General features: G+C 33.2%; 1 pseudogene across 1 annotated transcript in view; it reads right to left on the bottom strand.

Moving 5' to 3' along the window:
* LOC143249615 (latrophilin Cirl-like) overlaps positions 1–21483 on the bottom strand; it is a 71071-nt pseudogene that overhangs the window by 48053 nt on the left and 1535 nt on the right. The window contains exon 2 of the transcript XR_013027865.1: positions 3388–3512. The product of XR_013027865.1 is annotated as a latrophilin Cirl-like (transcript). The remainder of the gene's footprint in view (positions 1–3387; positions 3513–21483) is intronic.

Below are 21483 nucleotides of genomic sequence, written 5' to 3'. Positions count from 1 at the left end.
ATGAGAAGATCCTAAGTAGACAGGCCACACAGGTGATGTTGCTTTCATCCGCTCATAAAGGTAATTCTCTCGTTTCCCGCAGAGACAGCCTGTTCTGCAAGTTTACCATACTTAGTACATGCACAGTGATCTATGAACCTAATAAACTTCTTGTTTACACGGTAATACAATGACGTTTCGCTGTATTCTTATTTTTACGCCATAGTCCGACTCAAGTAATAGATAAAAAGAACAATATTCATATTCACCTCTCCTGACGGTGTAGTGACGAGACGTCTTTTCATGAAGTATCAAATTAAGATAAGGATGACACTTGTATCAGTGTTCACACAGATGTGTTAAAGAAACAAAGTCATAGTTGAACAAAACATAATAAATATTGTAAAATGTCATTGTTACCAGTCTCAAAATTCAATAAAATTGTGGAACTTGAAACAGTTTTGATGTCTCACTGTGTCATCGTCAGGGGTGAAATGAAACAGTTTTGATGTCTTACTGTGTCATCGTCAGGGGTGAAATGAAACAGTTTTGATGTCTTACTGTGTCATCGTCAGGGGTGAAATATCTTGTACGAGTTAAAACCTTAATGGAACTTTAAAAATCACAGGATGAAATTAACATTCGTTTTAACGAAAAAAAGCTCTAAAAATCACAGGATGAAATTAACATTCGTTTTAACGAAAAAAAGCTCCTATATTAACACAACATGTAAACACAAATGATAACAATATCCGTGAAACTACTGAGATAATCAAATGTAATAAAAATAATTTTGAAGTGTTAATAAAGATGTAAAAATAATGATAAATGTTGCTGATAAAAGGTGTGAAATTCTACAAGTTAAAATATATGTAAATTTGATCATGTGTTTTTTAAAATTTCATATGTGTCTTAACCCATATAAAATATTCCACTCCTGAAGATGATGCAAAAAGATGTCAAAACATATATAGAATGCGAGACTGTTCCCAGTCTCACAGTATTTTATCTTTATATGGTAAAATTATGTCAAACAATTTGTATTGTATTTTGAGACTGGAAACTGCCTCGTTTTAAAATACTTATCGTGTACTATTAAACTCTGGCTTTATTTCTTTAGTACATCAACCCAATCAAGTACAATAATTAATTTCAGATTTTGAAATAAGTTAGGAATAAAAATAAATTAAACTGGTTTCTCACTGAGATCAGCCTACCACTGGTTGTTTTTGTGTAATTAGGGCGTACTGACAAGAAATGTTTGAAACTAAACTTTGTCAGTGACTTATAAATTATTCATTATTTTCTGAGTAGCACAAATATAATCATTCCTGGAATGATAACACCAAGAGCAGAAACAGTTCACTTTATATTAGCTCCTAAACAAAACATAACATCTGTAGTACAAATATAATAGAAAACGATGCACTGTTTGAACTACCTAATCTCAGTAGAATTAATACATTATCTCGAATGTTGTGTACACAGGCCAGTAGAAACATTTGCAAATGAAAGTGGTCGATGAAGCTAAATTTTTACAACATTCATGTTTCAATCAGACGACATTACATCTTCTGTTTAGAAAGTTAATTTTCAAAGGAATTATGTCGTGTTCTAATTGTTTATGTATTTTAAGAAGCTTTTGTTATGTATTAAAGTAAATAAAATGCTATAAACTCTTTAATATTGCATTACAGCTACACAAGGACCAGTCTATTTCTCTGTGGACGTGTACTTTCATAAATCACGTATATTACAATGAGAAGTACATACATGCATATATATATTGACTTATCAATTCTATTAAACTTTAAAAATAAATACAATGCTTCAAGATTTTCTATTAAGCATTCATGATTAGAATACCAATCCCATATCAAAGAATCGTAGCGAAAAACCATTTGTTACTAAGTTATTGACCAAATAAAATCCCTAGGCCAACAATACAACCTGCTTAGGGCTACGTTCAAGCTTACTGGGGCAAGTTGTGTGGAGAGGACTTGGAAAGTTTGATCAGAGCTAGTGCCAATGCAAAAACCCAAGTTTTTCATACAGATTAAACGTATAGAATTCTATGGAGGTCTGTTGAGCTAAATACAAAGTTTACACAGAAACGACCACCACCGAAAAGGTGCATAATAATAATTTAAGCTAATACTCTCGTCCGTGCAAACCTATATACCTTCACATTTTCACCTAATGTCTGTTCCATTCAGAGAACATATAAAACGGCTTTCTATGAAATCTCGTTCATTGCATATGCATGTAGACATGGCAGTTGATAATCCTTGCTGTCGTACGCTAGCGTCCTGCAGAGCTTATAAAAGGAAACTTAAAAGAGATTGAGTCGAGCATTCGTATGCTAATTTTGCCGTCTATCTACTTCCTCGGGTTTCATGTCTTCTGATGTTTACTGCAAAGCCTACTTTAGGGCTTTGCAAACTCGTCACACACTATTGTGCTACAGTGTGGACGAATTGGTTCAACTTAATTTAAGCGCGAGATTTAGCACTCTTGACATATTTATGACTATAATTATTTCGGTTGCTGAAACGGAAGTACATAAAGAAAAGCCCGTAAGTTTTCGTGTGGATAAAGTAACGATCCCTGCTGATAGATGCTGACTTCTTCCTATCTGTCTTTACTTAAATAAGAAGACTTTGGATGGATCTAAGCAGACGATAAGTCTATCTAACACATTAAAGTGATTGTGTCGGAATACTTTGTTCCAACTTTGTTATAAATCCTTTGACATTACTAGACAGTCCCTGAATTTTTACGCATACACAGAAGATAACTAAGTACAATATGTATATATTAGTTGATTAATCACTGATCACTCAATTAATAATTGATGTAATTCTGAGTTTATCACTTCTAATCTTGTTACTACATTTTTAAGAAACACATACGTACACAACAGAAGGCACCGGTTAGTAAATGATACGGCATATAAGTAACTGTGTTAGGAACTTGCTTTTCCATTTGTTCTTAAGCCTAAAACAGAATGTCACTAGAAGCTGCCCATTGCACAACTTCAAAGCTGCATTTAAGTTACAAATGTTATCTTAGAATACTATCTTAACCATAACTGAAACATTCAGTAACATTTTATTGTAGTCGGTGGCTTAATTGGACCTATAAAATCACAAAGCGAAGATTAAATGTATTAATTTATGTAATTATTTTCTAAAAGAACCTTTTTTATCAAAGCCTATTCTGTAAATTTGACCTGACACTGAATTTATAGTCTAAATTTAGGGAATCCTGAAAAATAAAATAATTCGACTGCAGGAGATCACGAATATTCCATTTCAATGGACTGATTGAATGATAGGTCAACGAAGCTTTATCAACTAGACAGCACTCTAATCATGAGATTGACAAAAAATATACAATAATGCTTACCTCCTTTGCGACTAGCCACTAGAACTGGTGAAACAAGAGAAAACAAAATTATGCCTTGCCAAACTGAAAAACTCCACATTTTTGGTATTTTCTTGTTTGTTTCTTGCCAAGTCAATGATTCAAACCTATGGAGAATAGATATAAAAGGTATATATTTGTCTTTTTCACAAAAATTAACTATTACATATTTTTTTTAAATCTATTATTTCTCTCACGAGTGAAAAAACACAGCATGTGTCTGTCATATAAGGTTTCCACAAATTTTATCCGATTGAGTTCCTAGTATACAATAAAAGTAAAACCTGGTGACGAAACCATAAGCATGTTCTTTTTTCTTTTTTTATCGAGCCTGTAACTTATAGCAGCAATTGTTATCCTGAATGATAATCCATACAATAAAACGACTTTTAAACCTGTTATAGAAGTTGTTTAAAAACATATTTTGAGACTGTTGAATAACAAAAAGAACACAAAATTCTATTAAACATTTACTTAGAATCTAGCCATATTTTACACACTAATTCCTTACAGTAAAATAAGGCTCAGACAAAAACTTCTACTAAGTAAACACTCTCCAAAAACTGCTGCATATATGATATGGATTCCGTAATTCCCATCAAGATGCACATATGAAAACTGCTACACATGCTATTTGATCCCATAACTCTCAATATGTTAACACTCTATATAGAGTATCAGCCTAACTTCTCTGTGACGACTTTAATCCTAAATAATTTGGGGGTCAGCCAATATCTCTGTAAGCCAAGAATTTTTATACCATAGTGAACAGTATTACATAAACTATAGGTGAGTAACTTCCTCGAAATAATATATAAACACTGTTACATAGCTAGCTTCCAACAAGTAAACTCAAGAACGGTACATAGGATACAAGTCCGTTAAAATAGTCATCAGATAAACATTACATAAACGCTGTTACACGTCCATTAAAAACATCATTTAAACAAAATAAAATTACTAAAAATGTTATAGGATTGTTTAACTCCAAACCAGTCTATGCTACGTAGACACTGCTACATGTTCATTAACTACAGCAAGTAAACAACACAAAAACGGTTAAATACGTTAAAAGATTGGCCAATTTCCATTAAGTCTACATAAATACTGCTTTAGGTTCATTAACCACAACTAAAAAGCAATATAAAACTGCTAAATACGTTATAGGACTGACCAACTCCCAGCAATTTTACTCTAGGTAAACACTTACATTTCACTAAGTACAGCAAGTGAACAATATGAAATTGCTAAATACGTGATTGGAATACCTAATTTCCAACAATACTACTCTACGTAAAAACTGCTACATGTTTACTAAGTACAGCAAGTAAACAACACAAAATGGCTAAATAAGTTATTGGACTGACTAATTCTCAACAATATTACTCTACACACACAGCTACATGTTCACTTATGTATGTTATGTTTTCATCCGTATGCGTTTGTTTGTATATGTCTCTGCAAGATTTCTCAAAAACAACTGAATGGATTTAGACGAAACTTGGTATGCAATTGGACTGTAACCCAAACTAAAACTAATTAGTTTTTAGAGGATCAGGATCACAGCAATATCATGAAAATAAGAAACCTATCTGTTAACATGAAGAAATATTTTTCATAATATTATTGCTCTGTAAGTCAGTCACAAGTTATTGGATTGTAATGAAATTTGTTAGATATGCGTAGAATATTATTTTACATTGTCCATATGTGTGGTACTTCAGGTCAAATCTATACCAAATAACTCCAGTTAATTAGGTTTGGTAACCAAAATAGGTTAGTGTATTTTATCAGTTTGACACTATTGTAAATGTATATTTTCAGGTTTAATACTAAGTACTTAGTATAATATATATATATATATTCTGTACCAATATTGAAATCTTACGCAGTTAAACAACTCATAGGCTATATGTTTGGTAAATCTAAATAAATAGTATATAAAATTCTTAGGCTTATTGTAAATTCGGTAAGTTCCACTAGCTATACAATATAACAACATTGCTACATAGGGTATAGACTCGATAACTCCAACGAAATAAACAATATGCAAAATTGTTAGGCTTACTGTAAATTTGGTAAGTTCCACCAGCTATATAATATAGTAACACTGCTACATAGGGTATAGCAAATAACTCAAACGAAATAAACAGTATATAAAATTGTTACGTTTACTTTAGATTTAATAGCTTCCACGAAATATCCCCTGTATTAGCATTGTTACGTGGGCTTTAGGTTCTGTAAACATTATTCGAAAGGTTACTCTCTAGGAAAATATTAGCAGCTTATTTACATGTACTTATTTATATAATGTCTGTTCAGATCAACTTACTGATAATACGCAAGCATGCACGTGACAGTTTGTGATATTCAATAACAAAGCTACTTGATGCAGGAGAAAGAAACAATTCAATATTTGCCACGTAGAATTAACTTAAGCATATATATATATATGTACGATAAAGACACAAAACTAAAACGTACTAAAGGAAATCAATGACGATAGGTCTTACCTATAGGATATGTTTCTGTTCTTTGAACAGAAAAATAACACCTAGTACCAGTGTCGTACCTCACGAATCATTATTATATGCAATGAAACTTTGGGATATATTTCATTGTACGTATTTAGTTAACTAGTTTCTTTTCTCATCTTCTGTATAAAGGATTATTAAACAATTTCTGAGCAAATAAATTAATATAGTAGTGTTTGACTTCTAAGTTAATTTGTTCTGCTAGTTTCATTAACACGTTTTGGGAAGGAACACAATTCATAATCAGCAGTTTGTTTGTTCACACTTAGTCACAAAGCTATACAAAGGGTTCACTGCGCCTTGCTTACCACGGGTATTGAAATTCGGATTTTAGCGTCACAAGCCCGCGACTTACTACTGAGCCATTGGAGGAGCCGGCATTTTCTTGGAATGTAAAATAAAAAAAAATGTATAACTAAATCATTATAACAAGTATTATTTCTTAAAAAGAGGCGCAGTTTTGAAGTTGTTTGACGCGTCAGACGTAATACAGCAATTATCAGTTCTTCTGGGAATTACAGGTGCAAAATACAGCTCTGAGTGATTTACATAAACGTTTCTTGATTGCAGTAAAGAATAGGGCTAAAGCCCGACAACACTTCTATATAAATAACAGATCAACTAGTTGGGCGTAACCATAGAATAATTTTGTTTTACATAGATGACGTCGAGAGATTGTGCCTGGAAGGAGACACTGCTTATCCAGGAGGTTTGGGGTTAATGAAAGTGAGAAATGTCTTTTATCCTACTGAATGACGTATAATATAGCAGGAGCTTTCGAAAATCAAAGTCAAAAATTCACGATGGGCCCCTGTTTCACAAAGCCTAATCGGTAATGGTGCGTGCACGGAGGTAATAGCTTAGGATATAGAGAAATAAGTTTAGGTGACAATGAAGAGAAAGAAATATACAATTTTCATTGGCTAAATTTTTTAGTCACGTGTGTGGACAGTTCTTTACACTCTACCCTCCTCAGAGCAAATAACAGAACATTTAAACCTATGAAGTCATGAAAAATGTAAAAGAGTTTATCTAACCTGTAAACAAATCTTGCTTTTTTTGCACCAACAGATGGTATATAGAACACTACTCATGCTATTACTCATATTATATGTGCATAGAATGACCTTTCAACGAAACTAAACTATCCTCTTAGTTATTATTTGTTCTCAGGCGTGGTTATTAGACTGTAACCACTAACGTTAGTTGAAATGCAGTTGAAAAGTTTAGAGGCAGTTAAATGAGTCTTTATCTAATAATGAATTTTATTTTCAAATTTTTATCAAATTTTAAAGTTGTATATCGGCTTATAAATACTAAAGCGGCAAATAACGTTAACCAGTTGAGTAAATGTTTTGTAGAAACATTTCCACTCAGTTTCCATGTGACGCAGATATCAACTAAGACCTGTAGAAGTTAGTCTATAGACCAACTTTCATGAACGTATTACCTCCCACACATAGTATATTCTTCCAATAAGGATTACATATTATGCCCTTAACTTCAAACACAAATTTATTATATCTTACATTTTTTTTTATAAAAAAAGGTCATTGTAAGTTCTGCGCATGCGAAGTTCCATCCACCAGTCAAAATTTAAGAATTATTGTTTCAAGCACAGATTGTTGTCTAGAAAGAAAAAAAAATTCAGTAGGAGTGTGTTATGTGAAGTTACGCCTCGAGGGGCTGGGACCTGCACCAAAAGAGGGCGTGTTACGCACGATATATATAGTCTGCAAGTCTGTTCTTTACTAAGTAGCAAAAACATATTATAACTTAATACAGTACCCACACTCATTCGTAATCGAAAATTTTCAAACTAAAGTTAACTCTTCACCGTTGAACTTCAAGTAAACATTCTAATCACATACACTTAGAAACTTCAGTTCTCACTCGCTATGTACAAGTTGTCTTTAATGTATGTTTTATGAGGCACCAGAGTAGAAACCACGAATAACTATAAATACGTCTTATAGATGACATATCACACTCACAATACTTTATTTTATTAAAACTTCGTTGCCACATATGAGATTAATCTTTGATTTGAACCTCAGACTAGTCGGTCATTACGGCTTCATTTATCGATTGCTAGTTTCAATCATCTATAAAACAATTCTTAGTACATCTATACTTGTCCTGTTGTAATTAAAACATTCATTCTTCCATTACTTTCTCTCTTTATCCCACTACTTATCTCTTTTGTTTTCGTATCCATCCATCTATTTATCCTTCCATCATTTATCTAGATATTTTCCAGAAACCAGTATCATCAAATAGAGTGGTGCATCAAGTTAAAACACTTATTATATTTTTATGAGTGTTTCTATAATGTCAGTTGATATCAACAACGTCATGATGCCAAAACAACTCCCTATCCTGCGGCTTTGCCCCGAGGTAATGTGATGGAGGCAGGGGGATGTCAAGTGGAACGCCTCGACTGTTGGTTTTGTGTCTGTATCCATTACACGTAGCCGTTAATACAGCCCGAGTTGGGAGAGAGTCATCACTCACTAGTACGTGTTTCCTGTGACAAAGTGACACGTGACTCGGGGATCTGGTTGCAACATATCAATTGAACTGGGCAAAATACGATATGTCGTCCAAGTGGTCACCTCGTGTTTTCAATTTCTTTAATACATGTTGAGATGATTAACGTTATTGTAAACGCAGATGTGATGTGTGGTATTTATAAAACATGTTCATGGTTTAATGAGGCAAACTATAACATTTGATACCACTGTTAGCACTTTTAATGATAAAAAGGAATTCTCAATAAGCTGCACAAAAAACGAAACGGTGACACTTCGACAAAATTTTCACATGTTTTGAAATACTTACTTTGAATTTATTTTTGAGTGTAAGATTTAACATGGAATATTCTTTTTTATTTCCTGCTTAATACATAGATGATTTAAACTATGTTTTCCGAAGTGTCTACTGATTTTTGGACTCAAGTGAAAAATAATTCGTACCTTTAAAGTCAATAGAAATATAACTCTAAAATGACTGCATCAGTTTTTTTGGTTTATTAAAAAAGATCCAAACCACATTGTTTTCTGAAACAATGAGGTTAACTTAAGTTCCAACTATATATGTATTATACAATCAGAGTGTGTTCAGAGCATAGATACCACCATTTCCAATTATCAACGTAGACTAACATAATAAAATATTTGAAGGTCATATTATAGTATGACAGAAGGGAATTTAAATAAGCCTGAAAAACTGTATTTAGAAAAGAAAGATTCGCTCAACTTTCCGTTTTTATCAGGAAGAAGTTTATGATGATAAATGGATTTTTAAATAAATCAACCACTACCGATAAAGTTAATAATTTAAACAACTGTCAAAGTCCATTTGTGTTGATTGATACACAGCCCATTTCTAACAATTTAATATTTCAATCTTCAAATTGCTTACTTGATAAACAAACACTCATTGTTAAAATATACTTGGTAAGTCAAGTTATTCTCTGAAAGGAAAAGGAATTTTGAATCTTCTGGTTGTGACTCAAGTTTTCACATGCAAGAAAAATCAATTTTCTACTTTCTAGTTATAAATTAACCTCTTCCATATAGGGAAAATGCACTTTGTGTATACTGAGTGTATTGTTTTAATTTAAAATGAGGAAATGTTTTTTTTTAATCTATATTATCCTGCAATGAAGAGTTTTTAAATGAGCTTTACAAAATAACTAAACGTTGGTTCAACCAGCTGGAACTTCTTGCTGTCGAAGTGCGGAACAAAACCCTGACAGTTAGTGAAGATATGTTTACTGTTAATGGTAGGTATCCTTTGTTGAGCAGAAACAGTCGTCATTAGGTGTCACATCCTTCAGTAACGTAGCCTTTGTCATTAGACACTTGAGAGGACAACGAATTAAGTTATCACTCATCTCGATCGTTCTGTTTAATGATTTGATCTGCCCAAATCTATTCATACTACAAAAGAAACCGAACAGTAGGGGGCAAGTTTCGAGGTGTGGCTTAGCGACTTTCAGCTATTTTCTTGTGACGCCTTCTATTTCATTTGCGCCCACACAACTACCTCCTACATAGCCCACTTCAACGGTACGTCGTCAAATTGCAAGGACGTCACCAAAGTAAAATGTAAAGAGTATTTGATGGCGATGCATTTAAAGTAGTGGGACGTATGAGTGGACATCACGAGCTACGGTGCTTCTTAAGCACGTCAAAAGCAAAGACAGCAAGTGATCGCCAGTTTTTAGGAAGTTACCTAAAGAAAACATAACTGTACAAAACATTATTGTCACTGAAGTTGAGCGAACAGAGAAATGGGAGAGTTTAAAGGGTACCATGTTAAAGAAAACTTTTAGCAATGTGTACTTTCGTAGGTCAAAAAATGTTGTATAAATATATTACATACACACACAAGGAAATCACAGTTTGTAGCTCTCGACCTTTTGCTACAAACTTTGATTGTCCATGTTTCAAGCAGGATGCTTTGTTTGTTTATTAACATCTCTGTAGCCTGAGGAACAAACTTAGAATAACTATACTTACTGATATTCATTATGTAAACCTAAAAAGCATCTTTAAAATCTAACTTTAGTACTAACTTAAAGAAGTTTCCAGGTTTCTACGTAAGTACAGCCATCAAAAATAAATAAAATAGAATGGAATAGTAAACTAGGTCATGTGATTATAACAAAATAATCTCGTTTGTTATGTTGAGAAGTTATTCGTTTAACCGACTCGTTTTGATGGATTTGTAAACTTATAAAAGAGGTGATCAGAAAAGTAGATAGTTCCCTAATTTAGTATTCTGAACTTATATTCCATATCAAATGTACTTTCACACATGGAAAAGTATTTGCCAATCTTTCAGAGGCATGAACCCACATTGTGAGTCCTTGTTATGTATATCACAAAGAAGGAAAGATATAAAACATTATGAATTGTTAAATGTATAACAAATATTTGTTATCTCTCAGAAAAACTGGGAATCGATTGGCTTCTTTCTTTAGAAAAGAACGTGTTTGTAGAATGACAAAAATAGCAACATTGGTTTGTCACAAACGCATACTCTGAATATCGCTATTCATACACGTGGGCTAAGCTATTAGGTAAACATTGAGGCCTAACTTGTGTTTCTTTCTTTCCGTTTAGAGTTTGCTTTAAACGTGGTATAAATTATTCCTTTGATAATAACTCACACTCAACGTTAACGCATATGAAATGTAGCATCATCTTCTGTCTACTAGTTTTCTAGGCTTGGATGGACAATCAACAATAAAAAACCTAAGGAACACTAACGTGAGTTATTCATTTATTACACATGTTCATCCTCCCCCACCCCTCCTGTTTCCAGCACTCATAGTTTCTTTCTGTTCACGAACGAGTTTTCCCTAGTGACAGAACGCTCAATACTTGTCAGCCATCAGAACAGGGTAATTTATCTGGTCTGATTGCTGTCTGGCTTTTTTAATAAATCATGCAATTTCTCTGTACACACATAAATTTTATGTACAGGGTGGTTTAAGAAAACAATATAATTCAGGCCTCTACAAGAGATACACATTCCCAAAAGTTCCTATTATCTTTTTCTTCTTAATCTGAGAAGAACTAACCACAATGTTTTGAATTTTATGTGACCAGAAAGAACAAATAATGTTAATCTCAGAATGATCTGGCGCTAGGATGAACAGTAGACTTTGTACTGACGGACTTAATATAACTAAAACGATGCAACTCTATTCTTCAAAAACAGCTCGATATAAAACTTAAGAACAGCACAAAGACGAACGTTGTATTCTGGTGTTGGTTCTAGAGTTAACTTTATAATAATAGACGTGATATATTCAACGCGGTGCCAACATCAATGGATTTCATAGTATGAACTTTATACATTTATAATGGAGCCAAAGTTTGCTACGGTTGGTTTTGTTTGAAGAAAGTAGACTCTTAACGACAGGCACGAACTATTCCATTTAATGTTCACTAAACACCAACTCCAAACTACTCTTATTATAAAGCATGTATCTTCAAGCTCAAAGTTAATCTGTAAAGTGAGGTTAAAACATTTTTAACTAATACATTCGATACGAACATTCTATTTACCAAAATACAACTACATACTGCGAGAGTTCTTTTTTAATTTTGGTAATGTCACACGAGCTGCCACATGTTCACGTGTTATGCTATAATATTACAATACTTAAATGAGACCTTCAGTATAAGACTTTCTATCAAAGTAAACAGAAATAAATGGTGAAATTAACAAAAACCAAAACGAATTTATTTCTGAGTAAACGTTTAAAATAATAATGCTTTTCTTAACGCTTCTGGTTTGAATAAGCGATAATAAACTGTTAATGATTAATCCTATTTTCAGAAATTTATCAGTGATTGTTTTCATCTTTTATTGTAACCACATTTTCTCTTTAATTCTCTCTAAATTACTTTGTAAATTTTTTCACCAATCAATTAATTTATTTAAGTTATCTAATTACAAATGGAATTAATTATGCCTCTCAACAAATATGTTCTGAAACATACATACAAAATGTATAACTTAGAAGTGTATTTATATAGCTGCAGACTGTAACAGTGAAAAAAATATTGATAATTTTACACATAAATAGCTTAAAAGAGGTCCCCCGATGGGACAGCCGTCAGTCTTCGGATTTATAACGCTAAACTCAGGGGTTCGATTCCCTTCGGTGGACACAGCAAATAGCCTGATGTGGCTTTGCTATAAGAAAAACGCAGAAACACGCTTAGAACAGTAAATATATATTGGTCTGTAAGCATTTTTTTTTAATATAATAAGATGGCTTCTTGCAAATATATATGTAGCTTTATGTTAAATAGTTACATGTTAATGTCTTTGGATGCCATGCTAGACTTGCGCCAGAAGTCTCAAACCTTAGATTCTATAATAATTATTCAGGCTTTCGAGTGAAAAAGAGAGGCAACTTCCATTTTTGTTTTCAGAAAAAATATTTGCTTTCATATCTTAAGTATAAATATAGTAGTTACACACAAAAGTTGCTATTTACAACATTACTCAGTCATTTTTAGTTTTCTCTCTGCAGTGTTATTATTATTAGAGAGGAATGTAATGTCTAACTAAATCAAAATCGTGTTTTTCTGTTGTTGGTGGTGTTAAAATAAACAAAGATTTAATTACAATTAGTCTAAAAAATGTTGTTCTCGTCGAGCACTTTCTTTCCTTGCTAGCGCACATAACAATCACAACAGATGATATTCACGAAAGCCATTTGAAATAAATGGAACTTGTTCCTTACATTCGTTTTATTCCTTGCAGTGGCTAAACAATACAAGTTAGTTCTTAGATGACAGCTGTGGAAGTTCTGCTCAATGGCAAATAAATATCGTTGACTGCAAACACTAAATTACGTTTCATTTCTCTAACATAGAAGGAAGTCATAAAAGTGAGCTAAGTGGGTCCCCTCCTTTTTCTAGTCCGTTTCGATCGTGTTATCGATTCTATCAGATGATGACTCTGTGCTTTGTTTTAATGAGCTGGAAGATCCCTATTCGTTGCGCTGGTTTGCCAGGGCGTTCGTGATGGGTATTAGAAACATCAACAGAAGCAAATGAATCCTAAACATGTGGATAAGCCATCGCTTAGATTCTTCTACGAGCATAAGAAAATTATTTCTATGTCACGGTACATTAAATTCGTAATAACGTTGGTTTTATAGAACTATTAACAATTATATTGTGTATATGTAATAAACTGTATCAATGAATATAAGTGTGTTAATAATTGAATTTATTGAACCATTTTAAGGCTCAAATCATGTAGCACATAAAATGTTTAATGTTTATATAGAAGTCGTAGTTACAAACCCAAAGCCACATCGATTGAAGAAGAAAAATGTTTAACTCAATAATATATGACTGTTTTATGGTTATTGTTAAGTATAAGCTCGTATTTTAAAACGTTGCTTTGCATTCTCTGTAATAATTGTACACCATTCCCTCGATCGAAAACCTGCTACTGATTGAATAAGTGTTTAGAATTATGCACAAAGCTACGCAATGGGCTACTTGTGTTCTGCCCATCTTAAGTATCAAAACCCAGTTTTTAGCGGTGTGAGTCCGCAGACATGAATCTAAAAACTAAGTATTATGGTCTTTCTTTTATGTATTGCATCTGGAGCATCTCGTTTCAATAACCAGCAGTAACTAGTAATTATGCTGGTGTTTCATCTTCCATTTTCCTGATGTTTTGATGAATATCTATCTATGTCTCTATCATCATTTCTATTGACATCAGATTCACAATAAGATGAAATTGTATTAAGAGTTTCTGGCAAAATAGGTACAGGTAAATCAGGTCCATGGGCAACAGATATTACAGCAGGTTGAAGGTTCGGATAAGAAATTTCCTTTTTGTTTCGAGTGTTTTAGCCTTACACGTTACATGAGCAAAAACAACAGTCATTTTTGTTGTTCCTCGGCTCATACCGGATCATCGGAATTTCAAAAGGCAAAGACTTTTTCTTACCTTTAGTCAATTTAGTCTCAACTCATCAACGCAAATGGTGCAACCTTTATGCGAAGCCCATGATTTGTCGCTGTCCCCAAGCTTTACTCCAAAATACGGGCAATACGCTTTTTTGACGAATTTTGTAATGTTTAGCCTTCGTTTCTTTACAACAAATTTACCACAAATATAATAACAAAATATCTTATGGTCATTCAAATAACCTCTTGTTGCCATAACTATGAATAAATAATACTGAAAGAAAAAAATACGTCAAAGTGCACGCATAAACAAATACTATCCAGAAATGGCAAATCATGCGGCCTTTTGACCGTTTATATACTATCGGTGTGTCTTTCGTGGGTTCTAGAACAATCGATAAGCTCTCACGCTGCGATTGCTCTTGATAAATCTATAGCTTGTGGTCGTTAACAGTTTTAGCATAAGAAAATGTGACCCGTCTATGAAAATTATTCACGTATGTAAAAATACATATGACGGTTTGTGAAAAAATCTATAATGATGGGTAAAAATAAATATACTGTCAAGGTTCAGCGTGCAGGAATTACTGTAGAACATGTAAAAATTTCAAGACAATAAAATTTTTCAGGCCCGTGTATTTGACAGATAGAAATAAAAGCAAACAATAGACAAATCTCCTGAAATAGAACATTCTGTATGTTTTACGGTCCATGTATACGTTTATTTTGATAATGCATTGTTGTTCTGCACTTCGAAACGACAATTGTTAAAGAACTACAACATTCATTCTTTCATAGATGATTTAGGAGAGCCTTCATAGTAAAAAGAGATGAAATGGGAAGCAATTGTATAGTTCAGAGTGACGCTCGCAGAGAAAGCTTTCATAATAGTAGTTAGAAATATTAATGTATTGTTTAATCAGGAGGGCCCCTCAATGTTAGCGATATTTTCGGTCTTAAACCAAGTTTAAAATAACTCACGAATTTCAGTCAGCTTAGGATATATAGATTGGTTCTAAACTTCTGTACTAATTTAAAGTGCGAAATAATGCCACAATAAGGATATAATAATAAACAAGTAAAAGTAGTAAAACAGATACATTAAACATTCTAACCAATACTGTTAAAATAATATTATAGTTTGTTTGTTTTTTAATTTCGCACAAAGCTACTCGAGGGCTATCTGTGCTAGCCGTCCCTAATTTAGTAGTGTAAGACTAGAGGGAAGGCAGCTAGTCATCACCACCCACCGCCAACTCTTGGGCTGCTCTTTCACCAACGAATAGTGGGATTGACCGTCACATTATAATGCCCCACGGCTGAAAGGGCGAGAGTGTTTGGCGCGACGGGGATGCGAACCCGCGACCTTCAGATTACGAGTCGCACGCCTTAACACGCTTGGCCATGCCAAGCCTAATATTATAGTAAAATCAGAATATATCTTATTTATAGAAAAGAAACAAAGAGGGCAACTCCCACCCCACGATGTTTTTTTGCTTTTGCACGACCCTACTCAAAGAATTCCTCACTCTCAAATATGTATCTCTAGGTGCCAAGATGTTTCATCTCAGTTTGTTTGCGAGTTTTGATCGTTTTTTCAAAATTACAATTTGCTACTGATTTAACGAACGTGTGTTTTTCTTATAGCAAAGCCACATCGGGCTATCTGCTCAGCCCACCGAGGGGAATCGAACCGCTGATTTTAGCGTTGTAAATCCGGAGACATACCGCTGTACTAGCGGGGGGCTGATTTAACGAAAGTGGTTCTGATCTTCAGTGTGATCTTTATACAAAATTTAATCAAAATCAGATGAATAATTTTCGAGTTGTGTTTCACCTTCAACGCACCTTGACCTAAGTTCACCAAATGTTAAACCTAATCGGGTTGCACTGTTCAAGCACACGAGACACCTGTATATGATCATAAACGAGAAATGTTTTCAACAGGTATAAACTGTAATGAAATAATATTACTTCGCACCAGAGTATAGCGAACCTGTTATAACAATTCACATAAACCAATTAAAACCTTCTATGAATCTGTTAACACCTTATTTTATTTATTGTTATTCATCGAGAAAAACTATAGCCTGACAAACAATAGTAAACAGAAAAATGTTGCATGAAAACTCGGGACGATCAGAGTTAAAAGCGCAAGAGTTTGTTACTTTGATAGTTGTGACTTAAAGCTTTTCTGAAGAAATAAACCATTAAATGCAGAGCGACAGACAAGCACGGGTGACATACAGTAAGACCTCATAGAGTTTTATTTCGAATTGAAAAACCTGAAATACCAACAACATTTCACTTCACAGTGCTGTTGCAAGTAAGACTGCTTTATTAAATTTATTGCCCCCCGCTAGTACAGCGGTATGTCTCCGGATTTACAACGCTAAAATCAGGGGTTCGATTCCCCTCGGTGGGCTGAGCAGATAACCTTTGTGGCTTTGCTAAAAGAAAACACACAAACACACATTAAATTTATTCCGAAGTAAACACGTTCCTTCTGATGGAAAACATCTGATGCACAGCTCTAGCTTTGGTAAGTTTTTAGATACTTTGAGTGGAAAACAGGAAAATATTCGAAGTTTTAGCAAACTATATATCATACTGAATTTCACCGACGTTTTTCTCTTTATTGTTTTTTCCGTTGAATTTATGTAAAGCTATACTAGAGGGACATATATCTGCGTTAGCTGTCCCCGGTTTTGAAGAGATAAACTAAGAGGGAAGATGCTTATGAGCTATTCTTTACCAAAAATTGTGGATTGACTGATGCGTTTAATGCCCAAAGCTGAACTTGTTTGGCAATGGGTTTCGATTTTACGATTTTTAGATTTCTGGTCGAGGGTCCTAACCATCAAATCATACTAGACATTCAGTGTATGTTTTAACGTGTGTTAAATGGGTAGTTTTTAACACGTTAGTACTATGAAACGAATTAAAAAAATACTTGCTGATCACAGCCGAATGTTCCAGAGTTAGGAGGTCATGTGTGATATGAAATGTTTATAAAACTGATTAAAAAAACATGAACAGTTCAAATTAAAATCTAACATGTCATTACTATTTCACAGTTATAGAGCAACTTCTATTTGTAAACCAGTAAAGTTTTTTTTAAAAAAAGTATTTTACCCTAACTGAAGACAACGGAAGTTCTACAAATTTATTTTCAATAATTAAAACTCCAAAAAAATAATACTTCCATATAAACAATTTCGTCTGTTACGGTTTTGTTTTACTTATACGAGTCGAATTCCACGTTTCATTTAAAAAGGATTAGAACACATGTAATTCAAGTGTTTTTTAAAACTTTTGAGTTAAGTTAATGTTTTCAGTCTTCATGTTAGTTCACGTTCCTTTTAAAACGGTTTAGAATAAAAGATTAATTAAATTTTGGAAATCATTTCAATGTTATAAAATATGAAAGACTATATTCCTTGCTAGAACATTTAATCATATAATACTGTGTTTTTTTCGTCGTTATCCAATTTTGAAATTACCGAACAAAATGTGAACCAGTTTTCCATCATGTTAGGAGGCTACATTCACAAAATTGAAATACGGAATCCTAAATTTGCGAAATATTAAAGTTGATTGATTATTAAATGACTTTTGCTCTGCATAAATTACAGATGAAAAACAACAACAAACAAGATTATCTTTAGCTGCAAACAATGTTAGAAATGTATTATTTTATAATTCGGAATGTCATTTCCCTCTCAACGAATTTCTAGCTTCGACATGCAAACATTATAAAAGGAGCTAAGAATATTATACCTCGACATGTTTTAAATTTTGTAATAGAACGTTTCACCAACAGTCTAGAAGTCTCACAAAGGAAACTGAGCGGACGCAAGATCATAGAGGACGCGTTTTAGGGTGTAACTAATTGTTCCATTCAGCGCTCTGGTTGGCCTCTTTGCCTAAGGGTCTCCTTGCCTTTGTGACGGATCATAGGTTCCATCAGTGTCTCCCCGTGAAGGAATGGTGAAAGCGTTGTCACTGATATAACATATTTTTAGTCTGACGCTAGTACTTTATATCTTTAGTTTACCGCTAATATCACATATCTCAAGTTTGCCACGAATATAATGTATTCTTAGTTTCACTATATACTAAAGACACAAAAACATTTTTTCACACACACACAGAAAATAAAAAAACGATAGATATGGCCATGATGTAACATATAAAACTGTTTAATTTAAGAAATAATTCATAACATTTCTCAATAAGATAAAGATATACTATATAAAATTTCTGCACGTGCACACTTTATATTTTACTTATGTAGATATGCACAAACAGTCGTCACCTTTATACCTATATGCAGTAATGTGTATCTACACACACATAAAAACAAATAAATGTATGGCACAACAAAACACCTTCATAACAGTCAATGCACAACATACGTAAATATACTGTTTGAATCCTTCACGAAAGTATAAGACCAGCATTTGATATGCAGAGCTCCGCTGAACGATAGGCTACTGTCAAAGTTACTTTATACCATTATACTAACAGTTCAATTTATAGCAAATAACATTCAAAGTAGTTTTGTTTTTTAGAAATGGTATGTGAAAATATTCAATATTACAAACGTGTTATATATTTTTTACTTAGTTGTTTAGAGAACATATGCACGTACAAAGAAAGAGTTATTACTAAGCTTACCTTAATTTTTGTGAATTTATCTTTCGCTTTTAACATGCAATTATACAGATGTAACAAAGAACCTGGTATACAAGAAACTACATAAACTTAAGAGTATCCATTTATGTATCTACGTAGCGTGCTTTTATGGAAAGCGTTTAATATGACATGTTTCATTTCCCTTCTCTGTACGTTTCGGACTTACAACGCTAAAATCCGAGGCTCGATTCCATTTGATGCACAAAATATAAATAGCTCGTTCTGTAGTTTTATGCTGAAACAACAACTACTAGTTAATATAAAAACAACAACAGAATGTACAGGTATGCTGTTTCATTGAATGATAAAAAGTAAATAAACAATATCATTCGTCCTTTGTTCTTCAGCGCAGTTTGTTGAAAACAATGCACATTTATTACTGCGTAATACAACAAACATACTATTATTACACTTCAGTTTTCTCACCCTTACGACTTTTTTTCTTCCAAATTTTGGATTTTGAAAGTTACCTTTATTATGGTCTTTTCTCGCAAAACGTTGAAAACAAACACTATATACATACATACATACTTTATTAAGACTGTTAAGTACACTTATACCTTTTGGATTGATCTGATGAACATGTATATATATATATATATATGTGTGTGTTTGTCTTATAAGGTGTGGATGTGTATAATGTCTTATCAGGGTACAGAGATACACAGCGGGAGTTTGTACGATGCTCAAAACATTTACACCCTTGCTTCTTATCGTTCTATAATAGCCGCCATATACCGCACCTAACATTGTTAACATATAATTCTGGAAATGCCTGTTTTCTTGTGCTACAATTTCGATCTTTTGTGAACACCGTCGTGTCGGTGCATTAAAATTAACATAAACTGTCATCAACAAATGTTCTCTTTTCATGTATACGTTTAACCAGACTTGTCTACTTTCTCTTATTAAACATGCAGCGGTCTATGCAAAGCTCTTTTTAAACATTCAACGAAACAAAAAGGTTTATCCTAGACAAACGTGCCTGGTATGATAAATAATCTACTGTGTTGTATGTGTAAATTGACCAAAACAGCTGCAAGTACCTACTTTCTTTGCTCTTGAGTAATGTTTGTTGAAAACACTATACATTTCTTGCCGAATAATACAACACACTGTTCTCTCGACCCTGTTTACCCATCTTTTTTAAAATACGACTTTTTTTTTAATTTTCGACATGCAAAGTTACCTTGGTTATGGTCTTGTCTCGCAGAGCACTGAAAACAAACACTGTATGCATACATACATACTTTATTAACACTGTGAAGTACATTCCATTTGTTCTTTCGCTCTTTCCTTATATATGGGTGTATGTATTTATGTTGTCTTAAGTCTTTACATAGAATTAGCAGAATAGAGAGTAATATTGGGTATCGACCATGTTAATCACAACTGATAAAAACATAGGTGCATTCTCTAATGTTTCAATTAATGCTTATACTTTGTGTAACGATCTGATAAAATTTGTTTGTTTCATTTTTTTTTTTTTTAAATAGCGCAAAACTACACGAAGGCTTTCTGAACCGGCCTTCTCTACTTTAGCAGTGTGAGACTAGAGAGAAGGCAGTTAGTCATCATCACCTACCGCCAAATTTTGGGCTACTCTTTTAACAACGAATAGAAAGATTGACCGTACCATTATAACGACGCCATGGTTGAAAGGACGAGCATATTTGGTGTAACAGGGGAATCGAACCCGACCCTCAGATTACAACTCAAGTGCTCTAACCACCTGGCCATACCAAGCCGTACAAAGAACCTACTCTAAAGAACTTTAAAATAAAAATAATAAAAATTTGTCTTAACGTTTAATTTTACGAATTTGTTTCAATAAATTAGTTGATCTCTTTGTGAAAATCGGTTTTATGAAACATTTAATGCATTTGAATTTTAGGATCAAGTTTTTAAACTAAACTATTGATAGTCGTTTTTAATTATTTATAGTAAAGTGATAATATATAAGAACTTACGCTCAGATTACGAGTCGAGCGCTCTAACCACCTGGTCATGTCGGGCTGATCCGATAAAGATATATAGATAGATAGAGAAGAAATAACAGGTGAAGATATAACATTTCATATCTTAAGCTATATATATAAATATATTATTATGATGAGTTCGTAACACTGGCGCTTCTTTGGTTTCTTGAATAGTTCACGTATTTCAGACCCCTAGCATCAAAGTAACTACTCCGGTTCAGAAAAGTTGCACTGATACAGATATTAGACAACTCCGCCTAGTGACGGAAATTACAATAAGTAATATTAAAAAAACAAAGCAGTAAATATACACTGTACCTGAAGCGCAATTTTCTCCTAAAACTGTAATGAAACATTTAACGATAATTTACAGCAGTAAAACTGACGATTGTTTATTTCAGAACT

The sequence above is a fragment of the Tachypleus tridentatus genome, chromosome 4 (genome assembly GCF_004210375.1).
Source record: "Tachypleus tridentatus isolate NWPU-2018 chromosome 4, ASM421037v1, whole genome shotgun sequence".
NCBI lineage: Eukaryota > Metazoa > Arthropoda > Merostomata > Xiphosura > Limulidae > Tachypleus > Tachypleus tridentatus.
The sequence above is the reverse complement of the archived record's forward strand: the minus strand, read 5'-3'. Positions and strand labels throughout refer to the sequence as shown.